Here is a 9,556-nt window from a genome sequence, read left to right as displayed (position 1 = left end):
CTTCCCTACCCATAAGAATAAAATGACCATGAGCATAAAAGAAGCCTACATAACTCCAAAGAGAGTGAACCAGAAAAGAAATTCTTCCTGACACATAATAGTCAAAACGCCAATCGTCCAAAACAAAGAAAGAATACTAAAAGCAGTAAGGGAAAAAGGTCATGTAACATATAAAGGCAGACCAATCAGAATCACACCCGATTTTTCAACAGAGACTATGAAAGCTAGAAGAGCCTGGACAGACATCATGCAGACCCTAAGAGAGCACAAGTGCCAGCCCAAGCTGCTATACCCAGCAAAACTATCAATCACCATAGATGGAGAGACCAAGATATACCAGAACAAAACTAAATTTATACAACAACTGACCACAAATCCAGCCCTACAAAGAATAATAGATGGAAAACCCAACACAAGGAAGGAAATTACATCTTAGAAAAAGAAAGAAAATAACTAAGCAAAAAAAAAAAAAAAAAAAAACAAAAGAAGACAGACAGACATAATTCTACCTCTAAAAGCAAAAATAGCATGAAACAGCAACCACTATTCCTTAATATCTGTTAACATAAGTGGACTCAATCTCCCAATAAAAAGACATAGGCTTTCAGACTGGATATATAAACAGAATCTAGCATTTTGCTGCATACAGGAAACTTATCTCAGAGACAAAGACAGACACTATCTCAGAGTAAAAGGCTGGGAAAAAAACCTTCCTAGAAAATGGCCCTAAGAATCAAGCTGGAGTATCCATTCTAATATCAAATAAAGTAGATTTTCAACTAAAAGTTATCAAAAAACATAAGGAAGGACACTTTTTACTCATTACAGGGAAATTTTATCAGGAGGAACTCTCAATCCTGAACATATATGCTCCAAATACAAAAGCACCCATATTCATAAAAGAAACCCTACTAAAGCTCAAAAAATACATTGCACTCTACACAATAATAGTGGGAGACCGCAACACCCTATTCTCATCAATGGATAGATCATGGAAGCAGAAACTGAACAAGGACACAGTGAAACTAGCAGAGGTTATGATCTAATTGCAATTAATAGACATCTACAGAATATTTCATCCTAAAACAAAAGAATACACCTTCTTCTCAGCACCTCACGGCACCTTCTCCAAAATTGATCATATAGTTAGTCAGTCACAAAACAAGCCTCAATAGATATAAGAAGATTGAAATTCTCCCATGCATCCTATCAGATCACCTTGGGCTAAGGCTGGTCTTTCATAACAACAAAGACAACAAAAATCCCATATACACTTGGAAGCTGAACAATGCTATACTAAACGATAGCAGAGTCAAAGAAGAAATAGAGCAAGAAATTAAGGATTTTCTAGAATTCAATGAAAATGAAAACACAACATACCCAAACCTATGGGATGCAATGAAAGAAGTACTAAGAGGAAAATTCAATGCTTTGAGTGCCTAAAAAACAACAACAACAACAACAAGAACAACAAGAACAACAAAAAACTGGAGAGAGCATACACTAGCAACTTGACAGCACAGCTGAAAGCACTAGACCAAAAAGCAGATAGACCAAAGAGAAGTAGACAGCAGGAAATAATCAAACTTAGAGCCGAAATCAAGTACAAACAAAAAGAACAGACAAAGAATCAACAAAACCAGGAGTTAGTTCTTTGAGAAAATCAGCAATATTGATAAAATATTAGCCAGATTAACTAGAGGGCAAAGAGATAGTATCCAAATTAACAAAATCAGAAACTAAAGGGGAGACATAACAACTGAAACTGAGAAAATTAAAAAAATCATCAGATCCTACTACAAAAGCCTATACTCAACAAAGCTGGAAGATCTGGAGGAAGTGGACGAATATTTAGATCAGATAAGCCATCTAAACAGTTCCATAACCCCTAAAGAGATAGGGGTAAGGCTAAGGACACTCTCAAGAAAACAAAATTGCAGCCAGCAGAGTGGGAAAAGATCTTGTCCAACCCCACATCATATAGAGGCCTACTATCCAAGGTATACAAAGAACTCAGGAAGTTAGACACCAGAGAATCCAACAATCCTATTTTTAAAAATGGGGCACAGAGCTAAACAAAAAGTTCTCAATTGAGGAATATCGAATGGCTCAGAAGCATCTAAGGAAGTGCTCGACATCCTTAGCCATCAGGGAAATGAAAATCAAAACAACCCTGAGATTCCACCTCACACCAGTCAGAATGGCTAAGATCCAAAACACAGATGACAACAGATGCTAGCTAAGTTGCGGAGAAAGAGGAACACTTCTCCACTGTTGGTGGGGTTGTAAACTGATACAACCACTCTGGAAATCAGTCTGGCGATTCCTCAGAAAATTGGCCATAGTACTACCTGAAGACCCAGTTATTCCACTTCTGGGCATATACCCCAGAGACACCTTAGTACACAACAAAGTTATATGCACCACAATGTTCATAGCAGCTCTATTTATAATAACCAGAAGCTGGAAAGAACCCAGATGTCCTTCAGTAGATGAATGGATACAAATATTGTGGTACATTTACACAATGGAGTACTACTCAGCTATCAGAAACAATGACTTTGGGTCAGACTGTAACTGTTGTCAGTCCAGGACTGGCTGTAGTGGCAGCAGTGGCCGGGCATGGCTTGAGGAGATGCCAGCAGGCAGCAGCGGTAGAGGGGGCAGCAGTGGCAGCGGGGGACTCAGTGGTGGTCGCGACAGCAGCAGCAGCAGCAGCAAGAGGGACTGGTAGACAGGTGCTGCTGCCGCCAGGATGGGCCGGTTGTCCTGCGCCGAGGCTGTGGTGGAGTCATAGTAGCTGCCTCTGCCGCCTCTGCTCCCACTGCCGCCACCGCCTCCAAGGAGGTGACTGAGGAGAGAGGCACCTCCTCGCTCCTGCCTCCCCCTGCCTTCAATGCCCAGTCCGCAGCTCGCCAGCTATTTTTGTTGGAATATATGTTGCACATTTATGGCGATTCTGAGCGTGAGGGCTGACTTCTGCCAGCCTCAGCACAGCTTTTTCGCTGACAAGTGAGCTTGGGGTTATATGTACCATAATTAACATTGCCTTGAAGACTCTGGACACCGAGACTGGCCTCAGAAGTAGTATGCTTTTTTTTTTTTAATTGCAAGTGTATTCTTTTAATGACTCCAGTAAAATTAAGCATCAAGTAAACAAAAGTGGAAAAGAACCTACACTTTTAACTTGTCTCACTAGTGCCTAAATGTAGTTTAAAGGCTGCTTAAATTTTGTATATAGTTGGATTTTTTTTTGGAAGCTTAAGGTATCCATCTGCAGACATTGAGGCTCAAGTTGAATTTGAATTCAAGGGGATTCTTTTTTTTTTTTTTTTGTTTTGTTTTTTGTTTTTTATTACGCAAATGTCTTTAGTTGGACTACTGTGTTGCTACCAGATTACATCACTTCTTAGAGTTAGATTTTAACAGAATGATTTGAACTACAGTGAAGAGCTTGAGAGAGCAAGAGTACATCAAGTCCAACAAACATCCTTTCCCAGTTTTGTGACCGCATCTCCTTGTTATAGGTGTAAAACTTAAATCTATTGTACACTTTAGCATTCTTTGCTTATCAAATTGCCATTTAAATTCTGAGCTCTCCTGAAAAGCATCATATTCAACAGCATTTTAGACCGAAAATAAAGTTTTGTGGTAAAGATTTCCAAACAAAGTATGTATCTAACAGACTTTTGCTGTCTAACGATGTCATGGAAAAGTGGTATCTTAAAATTTTAGGACTGTTTTCAGAAGTAGTAAGAGGAGCAACAGAGCATTCATAGTATTTGGTCTTGACAAATGCCTGTGGTGGTGGTTTTCCAGGTTAGTCTTCATTTGTACAGTTCAGTGTAACCACCTATCACCTTTTTAATCCTAGATTCTTCTGAGATTGAAAAAGAAAACTCACTGACAGAACAGCTTTGCCTAGTGAGTATGTGTCCACAGGCGGTGACATCAGAGGAGCAAGGGCAGGCAGTCCAGTGAGCAGCAAAATCTCATGGCATCGTGTGGAAGTCTTGTGGGTTTTCTGCTCAGTGTGTTGATACAGAAAAGCTGTTTCCTTATTTGTAGAAGGCAGTTGGCCAGACAAAGCAAATGGAGGGGCATCTCCATGTACCCTCTTCACCTAAATGTTCCGTATTTGACAGTACCCTGCTACCCAAGCCTTGAATGCAGGCCTTTCATCTTGTCTCACAGGATTTTTATTGTGCAGAGCCATAAGCTTCCTGTTTTGTTCATGTCAGGCCAGGAGGATGGAGGACATCTCACTGATGATGCCTCAGATGCTGGCAGCTTTCTGAGCTGCCTGTTTACTGTTGATGGAATTGTTCTGATTTTTAACTAAATGCAAATGTAGTCCTTCCTGTCTCATCCCAGAAAATGAAAAAATAATGCTTTTGACACTGTTTCTAGAATTTTTAAAGTAAGAAATGATGATATAATCCAAAAATTCTTACTTCAGAGCATGACAGATTTCTTTAACAAAAACTCAAGATCAAAATTTCTTACTCTTTAAGTTTAGGTTGACTGTTGACTCCTCAAGGGTTTTGATCAATACCACCCAAACCTTTTCCACTTGATATGCTCAGAATGTTGGTGTGTGTTATATGTATTTGTTTTGTGAGCACAGTAGCTCCCATGAGGGTGTGCGAGTGTAGGTGCCCACCAGCATCAGTGTCTGACTGAAACAGTGTCATTCCTGGTCCCGGGGGAGGAGAAGGGTGTGTAAAGGAACATAGAGCAGCCCTTACTTTGTCTTAAAGAAGACTAATGTTTATTGTTCTCAGAACTGGACTTTTATTTTTTCCCTCTCAAAATTAAAACTTTTTTTTCTTTTGGATTTAATGAAGTATTGCTAGCTGAAGCCAGTTTGACTTGTGAGAGAGGTTAGACTGATAGAAGGTGTGCAGCCTGATTTACAACCAAACCCTGAACCCTTTTGAAGAACAATAAAACATATTTTACAAAAAAAAGAAACAATGACTTTATGAAATTCTTAAGAAAATGGTTGCATCTAAAGAATAACATCCTGAGTGAGATAACCCAGTCACAAAAGAACAGACATAATATGCACTCACTGATAGTGGTATGCTAACCCCAGAAAGCTCTGAACACTCCAGAAACAACTCACAGACTATATGAAGTTCAAGAAAAAAAAAGAAAAACTATTATGCTTAATCTTTACACACCAAGAAAACTTTGACTAATTCCAAGTTACATCTTGTTTTACATGTACTTTAATCTCATTGTAACTAGTAAGATCTTAATGCACACTGTCAAATCTTAAAAAAAAAAGTACTGACAAAAATGTTTTTGTATACTTTTATGCTAAAATGCTTAAAATCTGTACATTTATCTTTGATTTTAAAATAAAGTTGTTCAGTTAAGAAAAAAATATATCTTTTAAAAAAGAAATAGAAGCAGTCATCATAAACCTCCCAACCCCCCCCAAAAGGCCAGGAATGCAGAATTCTATCAGACCTTCATAGAAGACCTAATACCAATACTCTCCAAACTATTCCACAAAATAGAGTCAGATGGACCACTACCCAACTCATTCCTCAAAGCCATAATTACACTCATTCTGAAACCACACAAAGATCCTACAAAGAAAGATAACTTCAAACCAATTTCACTTATGACCTATGACCATTGATGCAAAAATACTCAGTTTTCTTGCAAAACAAGTCCAAGAACACATCAAAATGATCATTCACCACAATCAGATAGGCTTCATCCCTGGGATGGAAGGATGATTCAACATATGGACATCCATCAATATCATCCACTATACAAACAAATTCAAAGAAAAAAAACCACATGATCATCTCTCTAGATTCTGAGAAAGCATTTGACAGATTTCATCACCCTTTCATGTTAAAAGTCTTGAAAGGACCAGATATTCAGGGCACATACTTAAACACAGTAAAAACATAGTAAAAGCAATATACAGCAAAACCAGTAACAAATCAAACTAAATGATGATAAACTTGAAGCAATCCCACTAAAATCAGGGACTAGACAAAGCTGCCAACTCTCGCCCTACATATTCGATATAGTACTGGAAGTGCTAACCAGAGTAGTGAAACTACAAAAAGACGTCAAAGGCATAGAAATTGGAAAGAAAGAAGTCAAAATATCACTATTTGCAGATGATATATGACAGTATGTTTATGTGACCCCAAAAATTCCACAAGAAAATTTTACAGCTGATAAACTCCTTCAGCAAAGTGGCTGGATATAAAACGAACTCAAGCAAATCAGTAGCCTTCCTCTAGTCAAAGGAAAAACAAGCTGAGAAGAAAATCAGAAAATTGACACCCTTCAAAATATCCCCAAAGAATATATAATACCTTGGTGTGACCCTAACTGAGCAAGTAAAGGTTCCGTATGACAAGAACTTCAAGGCTTTGAAACAGAAAATTGAAGATCTCAGAAGATGGAAAGATCTCCCATGCTCATGGATTGGAAGGACCAACATTGTAAAAATTGCCATCTTCCCAAAGGAAATCTACAAATTCAATGCAATCCCCATCAAAATTCCAACTCAATTCTTCATAGAGTTTGAAAGAGCAAGTTGCAAATTGATTTGAAATAAGAAACCCAGGATAGATAATCTATTGTCAACAATAAAGAAAACTTCTGGGGGAATCACCATCCCTGACCTCAAGCTGTATTACTGATCAATTGTGACTAAAACTACCTAGTATTGGCTCAGAGACAGGCAGCCAGACCAATGGAATAGAATCGAAGACCCAGATGTGAACCCAGACACCTATGGTCCCTTGAGATTTGAAAAAGGAGCTAAAAACTTTCAATGAAAAAAGTCAGCATCTTCAAAAAAATGATGCTGTTTCAACTGGCAGTCAGCATGCAGAAGAATGCAACTCGATCCCTTCTTAACTACTTGTGCAAAGCTCAAGTCCAAGTGGATCAAAGATCTCCACATAAAACCAGGCACACTGAAACTAATAGAACAGAAAGTGGGAAGAGCTTAGAATACATAGGCACAGGGGAAAATTTCATGAACAGAACACCAATGGCTTATGCTCTAAGTTCAAGAATTGACAAATGGGACTTTATGAAATTGCAAAGCTTTTGTAAGGCCAAGGACACTGTCAGAAGGACAAAATGGTAACCAACAGATTGGGAAAAGATCTTGCTTCCTCGACTCCCGGCGGCAGCGGCGGCGGCAGCGCGAAGCGGGTGGAGGGTGTGCGGGGGGGGGGGGGGGGGGCGCGGACAGCGGCCCGAGTGCGAGCCTTATGCATGCATGGATCCGAGCACCGCGCTGCACCGGCGGCCGCAGGCGGCGGCCTGGGCGCGGTCTCCCCTGCGCTGTTGGGCGGCCAGGCCCGCCTGAGGAAGCAGCCCCCCAGGCCGGCCGACTTCAAGCTGCAGGTCATCATCATCCCGCGGCGTGAGCAAGACCAGCCTGATGGAGCATTTCACCGACGACACGTTCTGCGAGGCCTGCAAGTCCACCGCCGGTGTTGACTTTAAAATCAAGACAGTGGAACTAAGAGGGAAGAAAATTAGATTACAGATCTGGGACACAGCAGGGCAGGAGCGATTTAACAGTATTACCTCAGCCTATTACAGAAGTGCCAAGGGGATCATACTCGTGTATGACATCACCAGAAAGAGACGTTCGATGACTTGCCAAAGTGGATGAAGATGATTGATAAGTATGCTTCAGAAGACGCTGAGCTTCTCTGGTCGGCTGGACTGTGAAACAGACAGAGAAGTCTCCAGGCAGCAAGGAGAGAAGTTTGCACAGCAGATAAATGGGATGTGGTACTGCGAGGCCAGTGCCAAGGACAATTTCAATGTGGATGAGATCTTTCTTAAGCTCGTTGATGATATTCTGAAAAAGATGCCTCTTGATGTTATGAAAAACGAGTTGTCCAATAGCGTCCTTTCTCTACAACCAGAGCCTGAGATCCCACCAGAGCTGCCTCCACCCAGACCACATGTCCGATGCTGTTGATTTGATACTTTGGATGGTACAAGCAATTCCTAGAAGGGGGAAACCATTCTGCACTACAATCATGTGACAATTTCCTTTCGCACTTTGTAACCCAAGTCAGCTATACACTAACTTGTAAATATGCAAATATGCAATCCTGGGTAAGGTCGGGTTATATAAGTTACACACTTCCCTTCAAATTCTATTTCCTTCTCACCCCAGTACGTACACTAGGGGATGTAGTACTTCTAATATGAAGAATGGGAGAGAAGAAAGATGTAATATTTCTGGAGTACTATAAATGTCCTTGTTAATTACACTACAAGGCAAACACTGATGAGAAAAGACGACCCAGTGCTTCCCTTGCTGTTTCAACGAAAATCTACAAAACTGAAGATTATTTGAAAAAGGAAGACATGACAGCTGCCATTTCTTTATTTACAAGGCTTTCCCATGTAGCATCTCGAGGTTTGGAGTCTCTGCCCCTAAGCAAAGCTCCCGTCACAGCCACCAGTGAGATTATGTATAGACTATGTATTGAGAAGGTTTTTCTAGATAGGGGACTGGTTTGGACTTGGTCCTGTGGCTGCAGAATCCTGGGGGTTTCCCATTGGCTGTGACCTGCTTTTAAGAATGAAAAAGATTCAATAGAGAAAACTGAAGGGCTGGGATTATAGCTCAGTATGTGAGTGTTTGTCCAATGTACGTGAGACTCTGGGTTTAGTCCCCTTCAACACAAGGAAAGATAAAAAGGAAGAAAGAAAAAAAGCATTTTTGAAACTATAGAAAAGATTTTGAAATCATATTGCTGTTCTACACAAATCCTGTTTAAGGGGATTTTAAGAGTTACATTTTAGTATATCAAAGGATTCACATGCATTTGCTTAATCATCCTGTGTCTTTGTAATGATAAACTTCTTCCCTGGATGGTGAAGTTTATTCCTATTAAGCCTAGACTGTGTTCAAGTTTTCTTGTTTTGTTTTGTTTTTTTCTTGAGGTTTTTTTTCTGGTCTGATAAGGAATTTGTGAACTCTATCTTTGATATATCTTTTATTAAATTGCACTGTTTTGTTTAGTCAAGGTTAATAAGTATGTATTTGAATAACTTGAGTGTCCTGGGTGTTGTGGTGAGAGGCATTGTGATCTTTCTACACTAATGAAGTGCAAATAAAATTTTGTATTTATGAAAAAAAAAGATCTTACCAATCCTACATCTGATAGAGGGCTTGTATCCAATATACAAAGAACTCAAGAAGTTAGATTCTAGAGAATCAAATAATCCTATTAAAATGGGGTATAGAGCTACACATAGACTTTCAACAGAGGAATATTGAATGACTGAGAAGCACCTAAAGAAATGCTCAACATTCCTAGTCATCAGAGAAATGCAAATCAAAACCATTCTAAGATTCCACCTCACATCAGTCAGAATGACTGAGATAAAAAACTCAGGTGGCAGCAGATGCTGGCAAGGATGTGAAGAAAGAAAAACCACTCTGGAAATCATTCTCAAGGTTCTTCAGAAAAGTGGACATAGTGCTACCTGAGGACCCAGCTATATCACTCCTGGGCGTATAACCAAAATTAGC

General features: G+C 39.8%; 1 pseudogene across 1 annotated transcript; it reads left to right on the top strand.

Moving 5' to 3' along the window:
- The first annotated feature begins 7,255 nt into the window (after positions 1-7,255).
- Positions 7,256-9,127, top strand: LOC308415417 (ras-related protein Rab-12-like; annotated as a pseudogene). The gene has a single exon. The product of its transcript is annotated as a ras-related protein Rab-12-like (transcript).
- Positions 9,128-9,556: the final 429 nt, after the last annotated feature.

This window comes from Micromys minutus (genome assembly GCF_963924665.1).
Source record: "Micromys minutus genome assembly, chromosome: X".
Taxonomy (NCBI): Eukaryota; Metazoa; Chordata; class Mammalia; order Rodentia; family Muridae; genus Micromys; species Micromys minutus.
Note: the sequence above shows the minus strand (reverse complement) of the source record. Positions and strands in the feature narration are given on the sequence as shown.